This window comes from Lasioglossum baleicum, chromosome 9 (assembly GCF_051020765.1).
Source record: "Lasioglossum baleicum chromosome 9, iyLasBale1, whole genome shotgun sequence".
Lineage (NCBI taxonomy): Eukaryota > Metazoa > Arthropoda > Insecta > Hymenoptera > Halictidae > Lasioglossum > Lasioglossum baleicum.
Window position 1 is genome coordinate 13,624,637 of NC_134937.1, and position 23,416 is coordinate 13,648,052.

General features: G+C 46.5%; 1 protein-coding gene and 1 long non-coding RNA gene across 7 annotated transcripts in view; both read left to right on the forward strand.

The window, feature by feature from the left end:
* LOC143212017 (Krueppel-like factor 6) overlaps window positions 1–23,416 on the forward strand; it is a 378,041-nt gene that overhangs the window by 102,403 nt on the left and 252,222 nt on the right. The window lies entirely within an intron of this gene.
* LOC143212018 (uncharacterized) overlaps window positions 1–23,416 on the forward strand; it is a 118,224-nt gene that overhangs the window by 17,995 nt on the left and 76,813 nt on the right. For 3 of the 4 annotated variants that reach the window (XR_013009594.1, XR_013009593.1, XR_013009592.1), the window contains exon 2: window positions 1–125. This is a non-coding gene — a long non-coding RNA (uncharacterized LOC143212018). The other variant, XR_013009591.1, reaches the window with a different exon arrangement.

The window sequence follows — 23,416 nt, forward strand, 5'->3', positions numbered from 1 at the left end:
GTAAGAGCGCCGATCAAAGATCGAATATGGAAGTCATAGATCGAGTCTCGATCGTTCGATTTCTCTATTTCCCGATGGGTCATGGTAATGGAGACGCGTATGGACGCAAGGATGCGGAAACCCGTGTGAGTTATTATCGCGAATTGATTACTCAATGCTATCCGCAATCGCGTTATTGGATCGACGAAGCGGATTAAAGTTTCAATTCGATTTAATGCGCTCCTTGGGAGTAATGCCTGGGTCCGTCGGTAATATTTCTATCAATGATTCAACAGCTAATTCCATACGTTCGCAGTCGGCTGTGCGGTTTTATTTATTGAAATCGTTCTTGCGGTGCGTTTTATTCGGATCGCTCGACGGAACGGGTGTTTCAGGAATCTCGATTTTTATGGGCACGAGACACTCTCGAACCTGTTGTGGACAGTTGCCTCTGCGCGGGATCGATATTAAATCAGTTTCTTATTCTCCGATGGCTTTTATGGTGGACGGGTTACGTAGTCGCTTCAGATAGAAAATTTATTGCTAATTCTTCCTTGTGTAGATTTTTATTGCTCGGGAATATTCTCTGCTCTTCCTCGTGATGTCATAATGCTGACGCGGCCAAGCACAATTTTTCTGAATCGGTCTGAATAAATTATTTCCATTCAGATTTTGTCTTTGCTTAGTCACACAAAAACTGGACACAATACCTCATTCCCCGAATCGAAATAAAAACTGTACAGGTTCCCAGTACAAGCTGCATAATTGATTACAGTAAAATCTCCGGGTGTTGCGGTGGCTCCCTCGTTAATTGTCCTGCGGTTGGCCTCACCGCTTTTGGACCAGCTTCAAAAGCAGACGCAGGGAGATCTTTTCGCGCCCATTGGATCAATACGCCGTCGTCCATTCGCTTTAATAATTTTTCTCCACCTATGAGGCTCGTCCTCGCGATTATCGCTAGTTCCGAGACACATCGATTCTGATAGGACATTTTTATTTTGCACAATCTCACCTCGCATATCCTATTAAAATTTGGTTCATAGTCTAATGCACTAATTTCCGGCGTTGTTCGCACAGAATCTGCAGTCAATTAATCACGGTAGCTCAATAAGACCTAACAGTGGAGAATAAAATAGCCCGGGCCAGTTTTCGCCGACAAAGGGTTAAACGTTACTTTGTTGCACCGTCTCCTTAATGCCTTCCGGCTCTGTTTAATGCGCGGCCACCCCCGTTCCGCGGGTCACGCCGGCGTATAATAATAAATTACCGCGGGGACCGGTCGTAACGAAAGATATTTATTTTACGGGGATCCGGCGCTTTGAAAGGGGCCGTGTGGCTTTCATCGGAGCTACTTTATCTGCCAATATTCCTCGGGCCCGGGGTAAACTCGCCAAGAAACTGGACGGCGTGTGTTCCAGGGTCGGCAACGGAGCCAGGCGCACCGGGCGAAATATATATCGGCAATTTTCATGCGCGCCCGCAAACACAATAGAATTGCGACGCGCCATTGTCCCGAGCCGATCGTCACGCCGCGAAGGCCACCGACCCGCGGAAATAACGTGTTTTCGGACTTGTCCGAGAGAGTCTAGCCGCACCTGGCGCTTTAACGCTGCTCCACGCTCCCCTCGGACTTGCCTGATTTATTATTAATCCTCCATCCAGGTTCGTTAACGCCACCGAACCCTACTCGCCACGTACACGGTGTCCCCTTTCAAAATTCGCACCCAATTATTCCTCAAACCCGTCCACACTTCTTCGTCATAAACAATTTTTTAAACCAAACCTACCCTCTTTAGAGAAAAACATTCCATGATGGTCACAAGTCTTCTCTGAAAATACTTGTTTTGAAAATGTTAAGGTGACCTTTGGCTTCATTGATACATAGCACGTTGTTCTTCGAAGGTCACTCAAGGTTACTCACCGAGGCTTAATGTTTACATTCGTTGGATGTTCTAGATTGATTAAAATTTTTTTGAAACAGCTACTTTTGACCACTTGGATTACGATTCGCACAACAAATTTTTAAACAAATCCTACTTTCTTTAGAAAAAGACGTCTCATGATGGCCACAAGTCTTCAAGGTAACCTTTGTTTATTTCTCCTGTAGGTCGTGAAACAATTGTACGTCCAATTTCGAATAGGACACCGTGTATGTGTACCTGTCTCTCTTTTTCCCCGATCTGTTTCTCGTTCTCTCTCTCTCTGCGGGTACTTTGATCCCAGAGCCTAGCCCACGGCTAATTTATTATTGAGCGTAAGCAGGTTTTCCTTTTCGGGGTTGAACGTGGATTAGTCGATAGAAAGACGCCAGCTGACGCACGCTCCTGAAGCGTGTTTGGAAAAGGAGACTACACTCGCCTCCAGCAGCCTCTATGGATTTCATATTGTAGGGGCTAGTATTGTCACTGTTCCGCCAGGGGAAAAGGTTAAGAGAGATTAAATTGGAACCGAATAGCTCCGCTTCGGCTCCCGAGGCCACTGACGCGACGTTCCTTCTATGTAGTTATGTGCTGCCTCTTGTGCAACCCCCATGTTGGTCGAAGCGATTAATTTTTAATTATTTCAACGATTTACTGTTTCAATTTTTCCTGGCTTATTTAATAGATTGTAGTACAAATTGATTTTCACATTACCAATTTATCGCACTAATTTATTTATGGCTTCCGGAAATCATATATGTACATCCCTGAATATGATATAATTACGGCAAATGTGAATAAACATGGTAATGGTAACAAATGGTAATAATCCAAATAAAGTGGAATATATTCAGGTTTCGTTTCGCGTTAATTTCCAAAATTTAGTGCTTTCATTTCGAAACTCTCTATTAATTAAAATAACGTTCCACAGTGATGGAACGTCTGTTAAACATCAATCAATATCAGCCTACCGATACATCCATTTCAAACGTCCGACCGGCTTCGAACATCACCCCGGTAGAACCTTGATCAGCTATCAGTACAGAATACTAGTCATTCCACCCTTCATCCAGCAAATTTTTCACGTCCTTCGATATTCGTTTGTATTCCGAAACCGTCGGATTTCATCGGGCCTCCCCTTTCTACGCTATTATCGATACTTCCTCCACGGTTCGTCAAAGTGATCGCAGGGGGATGAACGGTTAGGGGTGGGTTAACCCTTTGCGGTTCGGAGTCTGACTCGATATCACAGTTTGTTTCGCCTAAGCGTCATTCATCGTTTATATTTTCTATTACCACTGCAACTGGACTGTGGATTTTATACGTATTTTGTAAATATATTGCGCAAATAAAATGTTGATTCTTCACATCATTCTTTCTTCAACGATATCAACAGACTGCGGATCTTTGTGCATTTATAGCAAAATTGAGTAGATGAAATTCAAAATTGTTCGAAAATTTAAAAAATCGAAAATGCCAATTCTCTGCTCTATTAAAATTATTAAATAAAGAAATAACATTCAGTTTGCATAAAAATCCGCAGTCCAGTAATCATCGCGTTCTTAAATTCTTTCGATACTACACCGTAATTGTGGATAATGCTGGATCAGTAACGAAAAGATAAAGGGTCCCAGGGGCGAAAGGGTGGAAAGCAGGTGCGTGTAATTCGCTAGTGCGAAAATGGAAACGGTTGGGTCATTAGAAATCAATAAGGGGGACACACTCGGGGACCGTGACGCTAAAACGGGGTTACGGTGGATTCCAATGGACGGTAACCATCCAGTTCACGGGAACCGCAGGACTTATCGCGCATTATCCGAAGGATTACCGGCCCGTGATCCCGACGCTTTCGAACTTTTAGTCGGCCCCCTTGGTCTTAGCCGTAGTAAAACTCGGTAAACGGTACCGAGGGGGGAATTTAAGTAACTCCTGGACCGGTGGGAAACGTGTCCGCGCAATCAGAGGTCAGGTGCAATTGATGCCGTCGTTTAAATCCGTCGGACATTTCTCCTGCACCGGTGCAAGCCTGGTGCACCCTTACTGAAAATTTATTTCTCCTAAGTGGCTCCCACCTCTCAAAACTCAGCAAAGTAATATTATTTGTGTGTGTGTGTGTGTTGAGAAGGTAATACATTTATATTATTAGTAGACTGCGAATCTTTATGCAAAATAAAAAATGTTTGCACTGACTGCAAGATACAGGAGTCAAATGGAAAGTTCTTTCTTCTTTTAATTATCTTATTAAGATGAAAGTAATACACTAGTGGTCGGGAATCTTTTTAACATGTCCACTGTTTTAAATTGCACATACCCCATTTTATTATAAATGCATAAAATCCACTCTCTAATTCTTAGATATGCAAATACATTGTAGTAAAACATGTAGTAAATACACTTATATTAACAGGAGAAACGCATTCAGTGATTTCTACATTATTAGAAATATTTATGCGGGATCCTGTCTGCCAAAGCAATATTCCTATCGCCGATTCTGCTCAAGATATTCTCGATCAATCGATCTTACAAATTCCTTTTGATCATCGAACGAAGAAGTGGATCTCGAAGAGTCCTCGGAACTTCTCGAAGAGGTTCTTCGCTTTTCCGTTACTTCAAAGTTCCCAGCACACAGCGGAGACTATAAAGGTGCTAATGCAATTCGAAACGGAAGGTAAAGACTATGTAGGTGCTAACATCATTCAAAACGCGAGGAGGAAAACGTACAAAGCCGCGCGTTGTGGATGAGCCAGTCGAATTTTTCTAGCGCTTCCACTTCATCAAAGGTTCGAACACCACCGTTTTTCCGGAGGAACAGTCGTCGGCAATTCTGAGCAAATGTTGAACGGTGTTCAGCCGATTGGTTGGTCCGCGCGTCGAATACCTAGAACCCTTTCGTCGGCCATAAATTTCTGCCGGGGTCTATCGGCGTTCCGAGACACGTAGACCGTTCGACGCCACGTGTGCAGGTATCATAAACTGGAGACCAGCCACGATTCGCCGAGTTTTAAGGCGATTTATCGGCGGATTATGAGCTAGGCGTTTCATGTCACGGAATCGGATATCCGACACGGTCAAGGGAGCAACCGGCCAGGAGTACCTTTTGCCAGTGAACCGGCGAGTAAATGTACCGATAAATTCTCTAAGAAAAATGGACGTTTAGAGGCTTACGCGGCGACGGTGCTGCTACCCGTGAAAAATCGACGGCGAACGAGCTCTGTTCCGGCGTAGCGATACTAATGATTCCTTGATCTTTATCGGATATCGTCCGTCGTTTGGATTTCGAGAGTTAATGGACCCGTGCCCCGTCTGATGAAGCTGCACATTTCTGGCCCCCCTCGTTTTATTCTTTTTCACAATGATCTCCCAGAACAAAAATTCTGAAAAAATGTGACATATTTTGGATCCCAAGGCGCATTTTAGAGGATCTTTTCAGATTTTTAGATTTTCTAATCCAGGTAAAACTCTCTAAAAATCTTTAAAATCAGGTCTATTCCTCGCACTTTGGAAAACCAGTCTGGTTACATGCATTTTCAAGAGCGGTGACAAATTTAGACCTATAAACATCATTAGTGTTATGCCCAAAATCTTTGAAGAAATTGTCACTAATAAGTTATATAGCTCTCTCTCTCTCTCTCTCTCTCTCTCTCTCTCTCTCTCTCTATGCGGTCCTCCCGTCATTCTGTACCTCTATCCTTACAGTCTTAATGACTGTATTCTCTCCTCAATAACAAAAGTTAAGGACTTAGGAATTCACTTCTCCTCTACCTTAGACTTTTCCAACCATTTTTATCACATTGTCAACTCCGCTTCAAGAATGCTCGGGTTCATACTTCGTTTTTCCACTGATTTTCATTCAATCCATACACTTAGGTTGCTGTATATTACCCTTGTCCGTCCCCTGTTAGAATATGCTTCAACTATATGGTCTCCGGAAAGCGTTAAATATGAAATCATGCACGAGAGAGTGCAGCATAAATTTCTCACAGGTTTTCTGCATATAAGACAAACAATCCAATGTCAATCTTTGATCATGATTACTCTAAAATATTGAACATAGTCAACCTGGAAACATTATCTGATCGAAGAATAGTATCCGCGCGACCAGCGCTTTATTTTTAATTTGATAAATAATAATATAGATTGTCCCGCACTACTGAGGCAAATCAATTTCTACGTACCTGAACGTGTTTTGAGAACGAGAGCAGGATTTCAAACAATGAAATCCAGATCAACATATGGAGTAATAAATCCTTTAAATCGCATTATTGCAAGCTCAAATATAATAATACAGATTTTTTTAATAGCACGTTACAGGCATTCAAAAGAAAATTACGCAGGATTATTTGTTAATATCGTACCTGTATTTGTTTAGTTCCGCGCTTGTCCTTTCTTATGTAAGTTTTAGGTTAAGACTATTTTTTTGTTATGTTTCTTTTTGTTTTTATCAGTTCTATACTGTAAACAACTGTAAACATTTGTATAAAAGGACCTCGGTCCGTATATAATAATAATAATAATAATAATAAAACAGTTTTATTTTGCATAGAGATCCGCTGTTTAGCAGTAGCACATAAACTGAAAAAGGGAGGTCCGTAAAGGTTCGCGAATCTGAAAACTTTCCCGGTGGATTTTCATTGACCCATTTGAGCTGTCGCGGACGCTTGTGCTAATGAACCGCGTGCAGCCTGAACAGCGAATCAATTAATCGGGAGTGGAGCCATTGTCCGCGAGAAGAAAGTTTTATTTCGGAATCGACAAGTCTCTCCATATTCAACGGTTCCAGATGCATTCGGAAGCAGGACCCGCGATTCTTCCGAGAGGAAGTGAGGGCTGAGAGTAGCCTCGATGCATATAATTGTTGCGGGAGACACCGGGGCTAATTAACGTAATGATTATCGGACTCGGTTTTGCCGGCTTGGCGGCGGGAATCGATTGGAAACGCGAGAGCCTCGAACCCGCGGCATCGTTTCGCGTCTCGACCTGATATCGGTCCCGGGGATGAACGAGTTCCACGGCCTCGTTAATTACCCGGGTTACCGCGAAACTTCTCTTGCGATTCGATGAAAAGAGCTTTAGAGGTCTCTAATGGGTCCCGTAATGGCTTCACACAGGTCAGCCGGCGGATTCGCGGCCGGAGTCGACTTTTGCACCTCGATAAATAGACCGCGGCTCAGCTAAGCCTGAAACATCCGGCTACATTTGAACTGAAACGCCTGATTAATCGGACGCTCTTATTTGATTACCCTGGCCTGCTCTCCGCCTGATTCAATCGAACGTAACGTAAAGTCCACGTCACTGATATCTCGGTGATCAGAATGTCGCTTAACCGAGAGCAACACTGACGCGTAATGCCCATTTTGCAAAGGCCATTTGAATTTACAATGTAATTCGCGCGAAGCTGTATGTAATAGCTATTACAAGGGACGCTTTCGGAACGCGTTCACCGCCGTTCCATTTCGTAGTTCGATGTGCCGGTTCTTGTTATGACGTATTAGCATCTTAAGGGATGACTGATGAATATGTTTTAGCCGAGATCGTTGACTCGAGTTTCGCTAACAAGCCGCATACATTATCAACCGACGTAGTCTGTTGTCAGCTGATTTCATTCCTTGTCGACTCTCGAATGCATTACAACGTCTTCTTCAATTTCCATCTTAATGACAACATCGTCTCTCTGTGCTGTTGTCGACTTTACACGCGAACCGCCTACCCGTCCCTCTAGGTTTCGCTTCTAGATTTTCCTTTGACAACGATCTCTAACAACAATTATGAAACTCGGAGAGCTGGTTGAGCAAAGGTTAGGTAAACCTGTGTCTTGGTGTTTAAGACAATGCTTGTGCTCCTTTTAAAGGATTCTGGAAGTCCCAAGTAATCTGTAGGTCCTAGTGCGGATAGAGGATCATCTAAAATTCAAGAGTAGATTGTTTATCCGGGGTCGGTAGCCAGTCAGAATGGTTCCGGGCAGGTTCAAGGCTCGACTCGATCGCAGCAAGGTCGCAGTTCGAGTGGCTGCGGAGGTCACGGTCTGTTTGACCCGTTTGCCGGGCGAAGCGACCTCGGCGATCGTAATTCCGCTCGCCGTCCCGGCGCACGTTAGTCAGATTTACCGAGGGGTGAACGGCACCCGGTCGGTCGGTGGCTGACTGGTGGGCTGCGGGGGCGGGCAACAGCTTCCAAGGAAACCGAACTACCCTGTCCGTCTTCCTCTAAGATACCACGAGATCGTAAAGTCGCTTAATCGGATGAGGCTCCGCGGGGGCGGAACCTAAGCCGAGAAATTGAAACGCTCGTAAAGTCGTAATTCCTGAAGTGAGCTTCCCGCCGTGCAACCCTTGTTTGCACGCCCCCGAGAGCTTCCTTGCTCCCGGTTTGTCTCTCTCCAGTGTATCGGCTCCTGTCTCATTGGAGACGCAACGGATCCTGTCTGTAGCTCGGGTTCGTCGATCATGCTGCTTCCATAGGCTCCTGGCGCGCGCAGAATTTTCTAGGATCTCCTACTAGTCATTCGAAAATATTAATTTATTTATTGATGTACTGTTCTTCTGGTCGTTGCTGCGCTGGTTTTCTCGCGTTTATTGCTGCGAACGATTGTCTGCGAAGAATTCGCGTGCTCGCATAAAGGAAAATCGGAGTGGTGTGTTATACGAGGTGAGCACAAAGCGGCGGACACCACTTCCGTCGTCTGTGGCGTGGGCGTTGAGTCATTGTCCTATCTGGCTGAGCCCACGTGCTCTTCGGCGTTATGTAAACACGTGTTCTTTAAGCTGGGAACAAAGCACGCCTGGACAGTTCAGATATTCGGATGTTGAAAGCGGGAACGGCGTCTTGCGAACCCTGCGGAAGTCTCGATGTCACGAGTTACGAGTTGCGTTGCGAATTAACAGTGTTGACGAAAGTATATGCTTTAACTTTAACGGAACATTTCTCCTCACAATCCTCAGTACTGTGTGGAGTTCATCTGATAATGTCGCTAAAAATTAACATCTCGTTGCGTTCATCCTTCTCTCATTAATGAGAAGAAATTCTTAGCGAGAGTCGCCGCGTCGATCGCGAGCGAAGGGTTAGCAATCCAGATATCCGGCGATCGATCGCCGGGATCCAGAGAGGGGTGAGTTTGTATTCCGCAGTTTTCAGGCGTGTTTGTTCCCCGCGGCGCAGCTTAGCCTCGACGAGAAAACGCGGGCTCGCCGCGCCGTCTCCCTATAAACAATGTCAAGCATCCTATTCCACGTCGAGACGTCGCTTTTACATCGCACTCGTTAAGAGGGACTTTTTAACAAGGTAGCTCGCCGTGGCTCGTTGCCTTTTTGTCGCGTCGTTGTAAGTCTCTGCTCTCTCTCTCCCTTGGCTCCCTCTATCGTTCTTTCGCTCGGCCTTGCCTCGTATACGCTTTTCCTCTCGCACCCTCTCACTGGGTTTCGCTTTGATAACCTTATCCCCGCTCGACAGATACCCTTTGTAATACGCCGATTAAGACCTCACCGGGCGGGCACGGTGATCCGGGAGCAGGTTCATTACCGAGTTTGGATTTTATGGTGGAAGTTGTGGTGCACTGTGCGGTGCGTGTTTCGACTACCGGCGTTCTCCATGGTATAAACCGATCTCCATTCCCGGCCCGACGCCTACAATCTGTGCTCAGATGAACCGTTTAATGGGCGTCACCCTTCGAACACCCTTCTTGTATTACACGCTGTCTTTGTTCTTCTGTTGTAAGTTGATTGCTCAGAAAGTTCCGAAAATTAGAAATAGCTTTGGTCTATTAAATAAAGTAAATTGGAAATAAATTCGGTAAATTAGGACCGACATCTATTGTAGTAAGAGAAGTTGTTGTATTATCGTTACGTTAAATAAACGCCCTTTTTTTACCCACCTTCATTGTCGCCACGCTGAACATCGTCTTTCGGCGATTACTGTCGCAAAGCCGTGTGCCTCGAGTCTTTGATTAAGGGGTACGTCAGAGGGGACGACAGATAGATTTTCTTCATAGCGAGATGGCTGCTCAGGTGCGCGGGCTTTCAAAGGCAGATGTCAGACACCGTAACGAAGCACGTAGCTACTAGGTTCTAGGCTACGTGAGGAGACACGGAGCACTCGCCTAAAGCCAGCTAGGGTGAGGTTTTTGGCAGCAGCTGCATGTTTCTTCTTCATCAGGCGCTCGCCACTCTGTGCTTGGCTGTTTGGGGTGAGAGAGAAAGAGGGAGGGTGAGAGAGAAAAAGGATGGGGAAGGATGAGATTAGTCTAGGGCTAGGGCCCACTAATAGACTCCTCGTTAAGGCTGTCTAACAGACCGTGCCTTAGAACGCAGATGAAGATCCGGCGGTATAGTTGGCGAAGCGTGCTCTGACCAAAGAGATAGTTGTTTATTCGTGCATTTATTCATGCGAAGTTCCAATGTTAACACGGAATGCAGATATCTCGGAAAGGAAGCGTTTCCGGACCATTGATGTATTATCTTCTGTTGTTTCGTTGATAAAGAGCTTTCTTGATAATAATACGTCATCGTGTGCAGGCTACGTTATTCAGTATATTTATAACTTCCATTACTTTCTATTTCCTGCAGTCAATCACTGTGAAAGTTACCGAAAAATCACGATCAGAATCTGCTGCGAGGATAATCGTTCTCCGACAGCCAAGATGTTAATCGAGGCTCGCGTTCGCTGATCGTTCCGCGATTCTCGCGGCGCGCCGGGCTAATTACATGGTCCACTAGCGTTTTTAATGAAATTAGAATCTCCGATGCTTGATACCCGGTTCCTGGGGTTCTCAGGTGGCAGGAGCGGTGGCGGTCGTTAATCACCAACGGCGGGAGGCGCGCGCCAGAGAGCGAGAGAGCTACAGAGTTTCATTTCCGCGTCGCTGCGTCTCGTTACCCCATCCTCCGTGCTTTCATCCCCTTCCTAGTCCGTTCTACCCCCTTGGAACCGGTGCGCGTCCTTTCGTTCGAACCCCCGGAACCGATTTCACCCGCCTCCTTACCACTCGTTCCACCCGGCCGACAATGATGCACCTGTCAAACGCACCAGGCACGAGTGCACACCTGCCAGATTCGGTCTGAGAGCGCCATCGTCGTCGGCGCTATTTAACAGGCCATTCCACTGTGACGGGTGTTTTCTAAGCCCCTGTACGAATTTTGCATAAAAATTCGCCAAAAGGCGGCTCTATTCGCGTGTACGCGTGTAATTAATATCATCCGTGCAGAAATCCGAATATTGCGTTGGCAACACAGTAATTTCGGCATTCTAAGGTGAGACAGAGCCCAATCTTTTTATCCAAGCAATGAATTTAAATGATTTAGATGTTTTCTCTTTTGTTCGATGCTCTTTTGCCAGAAAGAGAACAAGTCCAAAACCGCGATCTCTACTTCGAAGGGTGACTACGAATTGTAGGAATGGCGGGAGACAAAAAATTATTCGGAAGCACACATTTAAAATGTGCTTTCGCCGCACCACCTTAATTTGCGGGTGCGTAAAGGGAGGGGTGGAGAGCAAGCGTCAATTCGGCCCGGTGTTTACACCGACGGGCCGTACCATTAATTGCATCGTTACACCGGGCGAACTCCAATAAAACGTCACGCGTTCCCGGCAATCTGATATTGTTTATTACGTCGTTCGTCATAATTAGGGGGCCGCCGTTGAAGCGGAAGCGCGTAATTAAACTGCCGCTACGATAAGCGTGGAATACTTACGAATTAATTACGAGATAAACGGGAACGCGGGCTAGACACGCGTTCCGCGGGTTGCGGGAATAGGAATCTCACGACTTATCCGCCTTCCTCAGTGTGTTCGGCGTCGGAAAACTTCCCTTTAGGCTTTGAGGCTTTGGATCCACGCGGAGGATCCCTGGGAATTGCCTGCGAATTCGATAATTGTTTCCTGTATGTCATATTTGCGGGGACGTCTCTACTACGAACTTCGCTGTTGCGGGTTAGCCAAAAACCTCCCCTTCGTGTGATTATCTTATTCATTCTGGCTCGTGCTTGTTTATCGACGCTCAGAAATTTAATGGCGGGTTGCGTTTCCATCTGGACTGTGTTGGTAGGTGGAAACGTCTTTAAGACGTCTTTGTGCTATCTGGTTGTAAAAAAAAAATGGTTACGGAACATCCACCTTAATTTTGGGATCTTAACAGCACCCTTGGAGCCACCCCTGGAAAACGCAGCCACCCAGAGGACCAATTGCACAACAAAATCGAGGTCTGAACTCGGCTCAAAGTGATACTATAATGTCGAGTGCATCCAGTCCGCAAGGGGTTGATTCAACTTCCCGGAAATGCAAGCCAGTGCAGTTGGACAGGGGCTTGCCGAGTGGTGGTGGTTGGGAAAACCCGATTCGGTGGATATACAGAGCGAGAAAAGCGTGGCGATGGTGGTGGCTGGAGGGTGTAGGGGGATGGAAACAGTCCAGTCAGTCACTCGGACATTCACAATATGGATCCTCCCTTTGGTGTAATCGCGACGTGGAAGCCCCTTGTTTCTGTGCCCCCAGCGAGAGCCCTGACAGCCACCCCCGCACTCGGACAGACTCTCGCCCCATATTCTCTGTCTAATTTGCCAAGCTAAGCCGTCGGGACCGGTCGGGCACAGAGTGCGAGCGAGAGGGAACGAGAGAGAAAGGGGGAGAGACGGCAGCGACGGTAGCTCAACTTCATTATTCTCCCATTGTATCAGCACCCCCGCGGACATAAATCATGGAGGGTCCACTCTCTCTCTCTCTCCCTCTCTCTCTCTCTACCTTACTCGACTCGTCGCCAGCCCAGGGATTTAGTTTGATTTTCCGTCCCCGGCGATCCCGCGACAACACCCCCTTTAACCGCCCTTGGCCAACGATTTCTACTCCAATTTCCGCTTTTTCGGCCACTTACCAACGCGCCACGGCAACTTGTCTGTCCTCCGGCATTTTGCTTGGCCGCCACACCGTCCCTTCCGCTCCCGGTTTCCGTCCGAACTGTCGCGAATGCGGTTTTTTCACCGTGATGCCGGTCGGTCCACGTGCACTTTCGAAAGGGGTGCAGCATTCCAAATATTTGCCCTTCCCTCCGGGACACGTTCCGTTCTTGTATTTTCATTTCTACTCGCGGTTTTTCCCTTTTATTTGCCGAGTGCCTGGTGTCTCTAGAAATTCGCACTGCATCCCAAAAGACTTCGACCACTCGATTAAAGGCAATGCAATGCGTAAACACGCCGATTTCAATGAAATTTTAGTATGATATAGAACTCGAAAAAATATTTGATGTGTATTTTTTTATAGCTGGCGACATTCATGCTAAGGGGATGAAAATAGACCTCAAAGTTACGAATATCTCCGAAATTATTAGGCCCAGACGAAAATTTCAAAATCCAATTTGCGCGTCTTTGAATGTCCAATCTTTTAATGATCATTGAGTGGCAGACGCGAGAAAAATCATTTTTAACTGGTGATTTCCATCTACGCGCGTGCAAAGCTCTGCTCAAACCCCCGCATGCGTCTATCTAGCTTTAGAAGTATACTATAGTTACGCCGAGATCCCGGCGTAAAATCGAGAATCGCATAAACGCCGGGCAGTGTATTAGCCGGACTGGATTACGGGGTGAACTATCGCCGACGGATTATGCCATTTATTTATTAAACAGCTCGGGCGCATTGTATCGTTGAAGATAGCGAAACATAGCGGCGGCTTAGCCGCAGATTGAGCGTGGATACATGCTGGGAAACATACTTGCTTGAAGGGGGTGAAAATCGATATTGATTCACCGGATGGGGGCATGGTGTACGAGAGAAAGAGAAAGACAGAGAGCTAGATAGAGGGAGAAAGCGTTGCGTGGCGAGCATTGTTAAGACGCGAGCGGCTGGAGCGGAGGTGCGCGAAACTTATAGCCGGTGATCAAATTTAACACGTGTAATAACATTGTACCGTTAATGCAGCCGGATTATATTACACACTTAAGCGTAACTCGCGCTGCCACGCGTAATTATGTCCAGGGCCCCCTGGCAACCCAAGATACACTGTAATATAGACGCCAGTGTCTTATGTTCACGATCCCTTCCTTCGGAAGCCTCCTACCTACCCAGAAGACTGTTTGAACACCAAGGAAAAAAAAGGATATACGGTAGACGATAGGGTGGAAAACTGCGAAAACTTCCACCGAGAGGGATCCCTTCCAGATGAATTTTAATGCTGACCCGGGAACCGTGAGATGCATCCAGGTTCGTTCCACCTTGAGGACCGGGAGCTATTCAGGCTGTAAACGTAATTTTAATTGTGAAGTAAAAAATCTGGATCCAGTCGATTGACTAGTACTCTCCGTGCTGCACGAGAAGTCTCCTGGTAGGAATTCGAAAGGAATGCGGCGGAATTATTGGCTAAAGTGTGTGGATGACCCCCTGGATGCGACGACCCTCTTTGCTCCTGTGCCGTCTCGAAGGACTTCTTGTGAGGCACGGAGAGCACAGAGCCGGCCAACTTCTTCCCCGCCGTCGCTGCGCGACCCCCATCTGGGTTTGCGGGTTCTCCCACTCTTCACTTCTGACTTGAAGAAGGTTGCGGGCCGCATACTGTTTCTTTCGTAAGTCCGAATGGTGGGGGACGCCGTAGGCACTGAGAAGAGTGGAGAGAAGCGGTGTGTGGCCCGCGGACCACCAGTTGGCCGGCTCTGGACGGCTCTTACGGCTCTGTGCAAAATAATGAAGAGCAAATACGAGTCGATCCCAGACAGAGACGTACAGAGAAAATATCTGGGTCTGGCATTAAAGTGGACGAATTAATGAAATGCTGTTCGAAACTGTATATCAGCGGAGTTAATTGAGCGTCTTGCGGTAGTAAGGAATTACGAGGGTGTATTTCTGTTTACGGACTCTTCCGGCTGGCCATAAACGTGCCATAAGGTTATAAATATCTAGCGAAAATATATCGATTCGGCAATAAACCGTTTTAGTAAGATGTTTGCAAGAGGATGTCTCGAAAGCGAGCACCGCTCTCATTTTGATAGGTAATTTCCCGAACATACCTGGCACGCGTAAGAGCGTCTCCGGTGTTCCCGTAATATTTACTTTCAATTTTCCGCTGTTACCTGATAAAATATAGCAGCGGAATATTCGCGGCTTAACCGACAGAGAGCCAACAGGGCAGAAAAGGGTGAGCGGATCGATCGACAGAAGGGAAAATGCTGAACTTTCGGTGAAATCGGTGGCACTTCCGAGGTTCGCGGTGACCACCCGGGGAAATCGAAGGTTCTGTGATTGCGCCGCGACAAATGGCCGTCAATCTGCGAGATTTCGGTTTTGCCATCGGTGAGAGATCAAATCTTCGGGAAAATTGATAGGGGATGGGCTGCATTAGGCGACCGCACCACCGGATGGCTATCTTCGAGAAGTAAAAATTGGCGAACTGCGCGCAATATCGCGTGCACGTTACTGCAGAGATTTCCCGGCCGCGTTCAGTTCAATCGCCGCGTCGCGCGTCGGTGAAATAAAACTTGCTGAACAGAAAGAAACAGTTCACCGGATCGGTTTTTCATGAAATATATAGAAAACACCCGTGAGAGAAATAAAGTTGACCACCGGCTGTCCCAGTTCTCGAGCGCTCGTTAACAGCTTTACCTGATTTGTACCACTGTCCTGCTGCGAGGTGCTTAATAATTAAACAGCGGATTTTTATGCAAAATAAAAATTTTCTACCTGATTTGCGACAAACTTAATGTGTTTAATAGATTGAAAATAGCATGACATTATTTTTAAATTCCTCTAAACAAACGCAATAATTCCATCGAGATAAAAATGGTCCAATACAAGAGAAATATCGAAGGTATTCGCGGTTCGATTTTTCGAGATCATCGACGCGTTTCCATGGCCATCGTCGGGTCGTGGTAAATAACCGCGGTAAATGGTCGATTTTCCCGGGGCCCAATGATTTATCGGTCGCTGGGAAATGTACGAATTTGTCGCCGGTAAGATGGACGGCCCCGATCGAAACAATTTATAGGGAGCCGATAGATCGAGCACGATAGCGAAGTTCGCTTCTATAAAGTTAGCCGAGCCGAGCCGAGCCGCGGGTATCGACGGTAACTTGAGAGAAAGCTATTGCGCCCGGGCAACTCTCGATCATCTCCCCGTTAAAATACTGTAATAGATCCGAACTCCAAACGGAGCGGCGCTATCTCGATAAACTGTTCGCTGCATTTACCCCGGCTGGAAACATTATACGCGGGTAAAAGGGGGTAAGCGCATTACGGGGCACGGGGGCGGTTCGGATTAGTATTTGCGGAAGGTCTGGAAAACGCCCGCGCATCGTTAACGTGAATTATTAAACCACCGCTCGCTGGCCTGGTCGAGTCGCGGGGAACACGCGAAAGTAAAATAGAAATTCAATCGGTCGCCTCGTTAATCGTGAAACGGCACGAAGCTGCGATATTCAATGGAAAATTCTACCGCTGTCTCTGGACAGAGATAATCACGATTCAGCTCGGTTTAAGTCAGAGCTGATTGGTGCATTGTTAGGCAGTTTGCACTGTTGTGCAGGATAGAACGAATCTTGCTGGAATCATTTATGTTCGTGCTCCTGAACTGCGCCTTTTCATTGTAACTTGATCTTCGTATGATTCTGGGGTGCGACAAAAATTGGTTTCGTCCCTTAATAATTTCAATATATCGAAAACGGAGCAACAGCGTTCTTGGACTTTTTAAATCCCCTATTATTTGATACTTCTATACTTGTCCTATAAAATAGGACAGTATATCGCAGCACATCTAGACATGCTAACTATCATCCACGGTCGCAGTTTCTGCAGCGAGCAGGCGAAACGCAACATCGGCCGCGATCGTTGAAGCGGATTGACATCGTGCGGAGGCTGCAGACGTCCTGGAATCGCATCCGTACGCGACAGTCTATCATCGATAGCGGATGCATCGTGATCCGATGCTCTCCTGGCGCCAGCCCAAGCGAACGGCAAACTGCACAATGTCCGATCACCGGCTGTCTCGGTCGTAGTCGAGCGGTCAGGGTGCACGGGTTGCATCGCGTGCATCTTGTCGCGCAAACGAACAGCCCAACGCGGCGGTTACATATCGAAGGACGAGGAGCGCAAGCTTCCGTGGTGATTGTAGCGTTTCCCTTGGTTCCAACTCGGTTTCGTTCGCCCCGGGGTGCAACCGGCGCTAGGCTATGTGGATTTACACGGTGTTTACATGATTTAGCAGTCTCGGTGACGCACGTACGCGCCCCTGCGCCGTCGGGTTAGCTACCCGGAACTTAGCTACCCTTTCGCTGGGACCGGCAGCTTGCTCTCCCAGGCCAGGGTGCCCGTCTGCAGGAAACGTCGTGTCTACAAAGTTTCCCTGCCTGTTTCCACCCCACACACCCCTGCCAACGCGGCCCTGTGTCGTCGTCGATGTCCTTCCACCTAACCCTTCCTACCAGCCTTCTTCTTCTTCTTCTTCTTCTTCCTCTTCTTCTCTGTTCTTCTTCCATCGTACTTTCCAGAGTCACGTTGTCCCTTCTCCCGACGCTTACTCTCCTACCGGAGCTTTCGGTCCTCCGGTCGCCATGGAGACGCTGGCTGGAGAGAGCAAGACGGACCGAGGAAGACAGGACCTCCTCTCTCGTCCTTTCTGCTCGACTCTGCTCCGCCGTGCACCAACTTCTGTGTCCTTGCTAGCAGAGAAAGGAGACCGGCCCCGGTTTGAATTCTATCGCGCGGACAATGCGCCCGCGATAATGCTCGTTCGGCTTTGATTCATTGCACCGCGGGAACAGTGCAAGCTTGCGAGGGTATGTGGCTTTCCCGGACTCTCTTTCCTTCGGGATTCCTTTCCTCTTTCTTGGTTATTTAACAGTAGCTTGTTACTCGCTCTTCCTTACCCTGATTTGTCCTTCGCGGATTTTGCGCGCTTATGACAAAAATCGGTAGGAAATGGATAATAAATAGATGTACTGATGATCTCGGCGCGGCGCACTGGTCCGATCTAATTTTACATCAAAACAATTTTGCAAATTGAATTAAATTTTCGACGTTTCGATCTATGTTTAGATCATTTTCAAGAAAAAAAATAACTGCGTCTGTGAATTATTAAACAGGAAAACTATCAGTAAATTAAACATTGAATGTCAAAATTTTGTACTTTTTTACTCACTTGCTTAATGAAATTATTTTAACTAATTTCGAACAACGGAACACGCGCTGTTCTCATGCCGTTACACAAGCCACTGAGGCAAACGTGGAAACAATTGAAACGGACCAATCAGATCATCGATCGACATATGAGCCAATCGATATTTGGCGGTTATTTCAAACCGTGAAAAGTCAAATCACAACTTTAAACTATTAATATTAGTAATTACTAATATTAAATTAACATCAATTTTGACCAATTTGTGTGCACTTTTTTGTTTGGAAATGATTACATTTGGGTGTTATTGCGAGTGGTGAAGCCACAGGATAATAAAGTTGTTTGGAAAAAATTCATCATCAAACATTACTGGTTTAGTAATGTTGCGTAGTACTCATATATCTTAGGTGCTTCATACCTAAGATTTACTCTACGATGTTTAATTATATGAATCGTTTCCAATAATATCCTTTCATTTAAATTAACCTCTTTATCAATTGCTTTTAAATTTTCAAAATCAAATCTGTGGCCAAATTCTGTTGAATGTCTCGTTAAAGCAGTGTGTTGTGTTGAAGAAGTTCTCTGATTCGTGTTTCTAAATGTCTCGACGTTTGTCCAATGTAAACTTGATTGCATCCTTTACAAGGTATCGGATATACTATATTAGAACTTTTTAAGGAAATGGATAGTTGCTCTTTCGCGTGTTCTCGATACCCGACACGGAATAATACATTTTATACTCCTTTTCTGTTATTCCGACTGTTTCCGATTTGCCTTGTGTATTCGCCAGTGTTGTTTCTAGTTTCCAGCGAACTATTCCGGAAATCTTCGTTTACTATTCAAGAGTCGGTTTTAAAACAACCCTCGGGCTGCGCCTCGCCCTGTTAGACCGTGTATGTATTTCCTGCAGTGCTTCTGCACAGAGCTAGCACAACAAAGACGATACGATAACAACTAGAATGCGAATCGTTGTGCAAATACAAAATCTTCAAAAGAAATTACAGAAATTTGCTAGTTTGCATATTGTATTATGTTGTGAAGCTAATTATAATTGAAAATAATGTCCACATTGTTGAATTGAAGCAGTCTCTTGTTAAATTTTTGGAATCCCGCGCGATCCAGCTTCGAGTGCAAGGAGTTAATTAAAGTCTGCGCGTTCTATTGTAGGCTTGGAGCGTTTCTTCGGCGCGAGTCCGCCTCATCTTCGCGCGGATTACTCTCGCGAAAGTGGAATGGCATTAAGCCTCGTCGCTGCGGGTTCCCGCGGGAACTTGAAAGTATGGATTTGCATGTGTGCGCGCGCACCTGTTCTCAATGAAAAAGAACCCCCTATTGCGAGAGAGAGGGTGGTCGAAGCGTGGGAGGGAATAATTCGTGGAAACGCGCGGATCGCGGTCGCCGCGGCCTCAATGCCGCTCGATGCGATTCGCAAACTCCTCGTTTCGAGATCTGTGGATCGATATACGAACTGCAGAGAACCTCCCAGTGATTTTAATTATTTATTCACAAGCGAAATCGTCGCCAGCGCATTTTTACAATTCGTTCTGAGATCCGAAGATCGATGAAAAACTGCAGGCTCTCTACGATCTTCATTATTTATTTACGTGCGAAAATTGTCCGTGTCTCTGTCAGCAGCGCGCTCTTGCAATTCTTCATAGCCGCGGCACAATGCAGTCTGCAAAAACCTGATACGAGCACCGTAAAAAATTGAAATTCTTTGTCAGTGCTATTGTTATTAGTTGAGAGTCTGACAGGGTGGACTTTTTAGGGGATGATGAATCTTTCGGGGGCTATTCTACGCTCCCCCTGGCTCCTTTCTTTGCCGGCAAGTTTTTTGATTGATTGTTCTTGCGAGGGAAAGAAAAATTGTGCGGATCCAAGTTGCAGCGCTGCATTGTTGCGCTTTCCTGTGTTCGATGGCGCTCCGGGACGGAAATCTTTAAAATTTAAACGATGAAAGTTGCAGTGAGATATTTCATAATAACCTATTCTATTTTTGGTTCCTCGAAATTATTAATGAAAAGGTTCGCAGACCTTCTAACTCTTTCTCTGAACAGAAGCAGGACTTGCGAGAAGATGGTGTAGCGGATGACTGGTCAGGTATGGAAATTAAAAAGAATAGCCTGTAATCCACGATCCAGCGGATTCTACTATCAGTGACGCAACTTTCCTCGCTTTGTTTGCACGTCCCGTAATCTTAGATCGCCGATCGTAACTAAGACCTTGATTACGCAAGTCTATTTACGAGCGTGACGGTATCGTCGGCCCTCGGAAACCGCGCGTAATTACGATTTTCACCTTTGATTTGCTCCTGTACAATTTCCATTCGCAATTGGATGAATACCTAACGACTCCATTAGCGGCTGCGCTGCTACTCGAAACCGGAACGATGCATATAAATCCGAACACTTTTTCCTGGGCATAATCAACCGAGGAAGCACTTCGTAAACCAATAAACCAGCTAGTAGTACTAGGAAACGCTGTCGTCGGATTTATCATTGACCTCGTCTACAGACTGTATTTTCATCCCCCGAATAAGAATGACACGAGAAGACCGGTAAAATGTCTTTTCTCACATCTGTCACGCGTGGCTTGGTTACTTCTGCTAGGTAATTAGTAAAGGGTGAGATGTTTCGATGAATAGTGGAATATCTGTATAAAGCGTTGTGGTAACAATAACTTACATTTTTGGACGACTATACAAAGTTGCGGCTTTTGTGAGAACAGGCTGAACACAGGAGACTAAACGGAAAGATACTTCTTAAGGGATGTGAAAATTGTGGTGGAGGTGGTAAAGAATACTGGGAGAAAGTTGGGGGTGAGCTGTAGAAATGATGCAGAAACTGTTTTAATCGAACGCTGTCTGTACCGAATATTTTTAACAAATTCTCCACGGAACGCAAGCACCATGAAGATCGCAGATGGCGAATTTCCACCCTTAGAGATGCGAAGAAAGTCGTCTAACACGAGAATAGCCGGCAGAAATAGATGCTTAGTCCAACAAAAGGTTCTGTTCAGTAGTTCCGAATCGGATTTTAATTAACCCGGGACCTAGATGGCCGACGTCGGGCAACATTTAATAGGCGGCTGGGGGCTCGTTGTAAAAATGTGAATGAATGATCATCGGTCACTCGAGACGCGGCTCCAGCTGCTACCAGAAAATCCGGGGCGTGCTTCGGCGTAGCTCTCGCAAGTCTCGAAAAGAGGCTGCAGGCAGTTGAATGGATGGACTGTGGAAGTATTTCCTAATGACTGGCCAGGAGGGGCTGCCGGATGGTCTGTCGGCTGATGGTGTGTAGAGCAAGCGATGGTGTAGGGGTCCGGTGGAAACGGCGCGGCGGTCGATATGCCGACGTACTAATGACCCGTACGGAGTCGAGCCAACAGACTGCTGGCTAGACGCGATGGCACCACTACCAGCGGTTTTCGCTCAATTATAAATTGAATTACTCGCTGGCCCGCTGAAAATGGCCCCGGTTATGCGCCATAAAAGAGGGAGGGAGAAAGAAAGAGAGAGAGAGTGGGAGAACTCCGGCAAGCGCAGCGTACAGAATCAACGGTCAAAAACGGACACACGGAGAAACGAATCGCGAGCGGAGGTAACCGTTCTCGAACTTCCGGAATTTTCCAAACGAAACTCGATCGATCCACACACACACACCCGCCGACGATCCCGGAAAACGAGTAACGAACCCATAAATCCGTCCAGGCTGATTACAAGGTGCGATCCACCGCGGATAATTAAGGGTCATTGTCGCGACGCGCTGTCATTTGAGTAATTGGACGGTAATTGGCGCGGAGATTAACGACGATGATGCCTTCGGGCTCATAGAAATTTCTGATTGCTCCCTTCGACATTGAATATGCAGCGGAGGCTGTGTTTTTCGAATTGGCGGCGAAAAGAGTGCTCCTAATTTCGGACCAGTTTTGAAAATGGTTTTGCTTGGGAAAGCTCTTACATTTGGATCATAACAAATGAACGGGATAGAAGAAGTAATTTTTATTCGCGATCTGACATATAGGAAATTTTGTGTGTCGCGCAGCGAGCGTAGAAGCGTCGCGAGCATGATCAGGCGGGCGATCGAGGATTCAAAGATGGAAGCTGGCCGCGTGCAAGCGCAAAAACGGTTCGGGAATTACGGGGAACTTTTGCCGTTGCGAGTCGCAAGTAGGACGAGGTCTAAAAAGTTTCTGGAGCGGCGCGCACGTGACAACGGCAGTGTATGCAGTTTGGAGACCTCGCGAGCGCATCAGCGTTAATTCAACAGGACCGGTTGCATGGGGTTGCACGGCGTTGCAACTGCGTTTTCCACGCGATCCTCCAGAGGCTCGAGAGGTTTTTTTCCCTGGCGCACGCTCGCGAGGCCGAGCGTTATTTTTACCGAGCGCGAAACTGTAGCAGGGCGACACGCGATGCTAAATAATAGCAGTTACCGCTAACGCGGCGAACAAAGTTGTCACGTCGGGTACACGGCGTTGGTTTCCCACGTCGAAAAGCGAGTCCAGCCGAGAGTCCAGGCTCGCTTTATTAACTTCGCAAACCTCGTTACGCCGCGGCGCTATTAGCGAGGCTAATCCGGCGGGTGTGATTTATTGACCGGAAGCCAGCGTCGGGGCCGGCTCTCTTGCGAGGACTCTTTCGACGCTCGCGTGAACATCGGCCCCTCGACGTTCCCGCGCGAACGCGAATAACAGAGCTAGCGAGCGAGCGCACGCCAAGAGAGATTGTAATTAACGACCGATCGACGATCGAACGTCCCCGATACTCGTTAACCACCTTTTACGACGCACTTATCAGCGACGATGGCGATCCGTACTGTGCGCGACCGGATAGTTGCCCACCACCGGTTACCAGCCTAGATTAGCCTGCTCTTGGATACCGGGAAAGATAGGAAAAAAGGAAGCACATGATCTAGAGCTCTCTTCGTGTGAATCGCAATGATAAGGATAGAACTGGAAGACGTGGTTAGAGCGGGAGACCACCATGGGGTTGGATAAAGTGAGGAACCTCCTTGAAACCCTCCTTGAATTTTAGAATAATATGTGACATTTATTTCTTGTACTTGCAATGCAAAATTGGAGAGTCTATAAAGTTCTTGGTAAAAGGCATGCGATCGATGTTTTCACCCTCGGGAAACAAGGTTTAGAAATAAAGATGATTTATAAGAACTGGAAGAAATGTTACATAAAAGAGAGAATATCAAACGTATCGGAAAAGTGTCCCTTCAAGATAGCATTGATATTGGTTTGGAAAAGAAAAATGTAGGAAATATTCTTTCATGTCAATCCTCGACTGTAACTTGGACTCGACGTTTTTAAGTCGCCAGTTGTTACTTGCAACCAGATAAACGATACACGCGACTCAACTATGTTAAATTATTAAAGAGGATTGTTTAATATTACGAACGAGGATACATTAGGCAACATTCCAAGAACAAGCA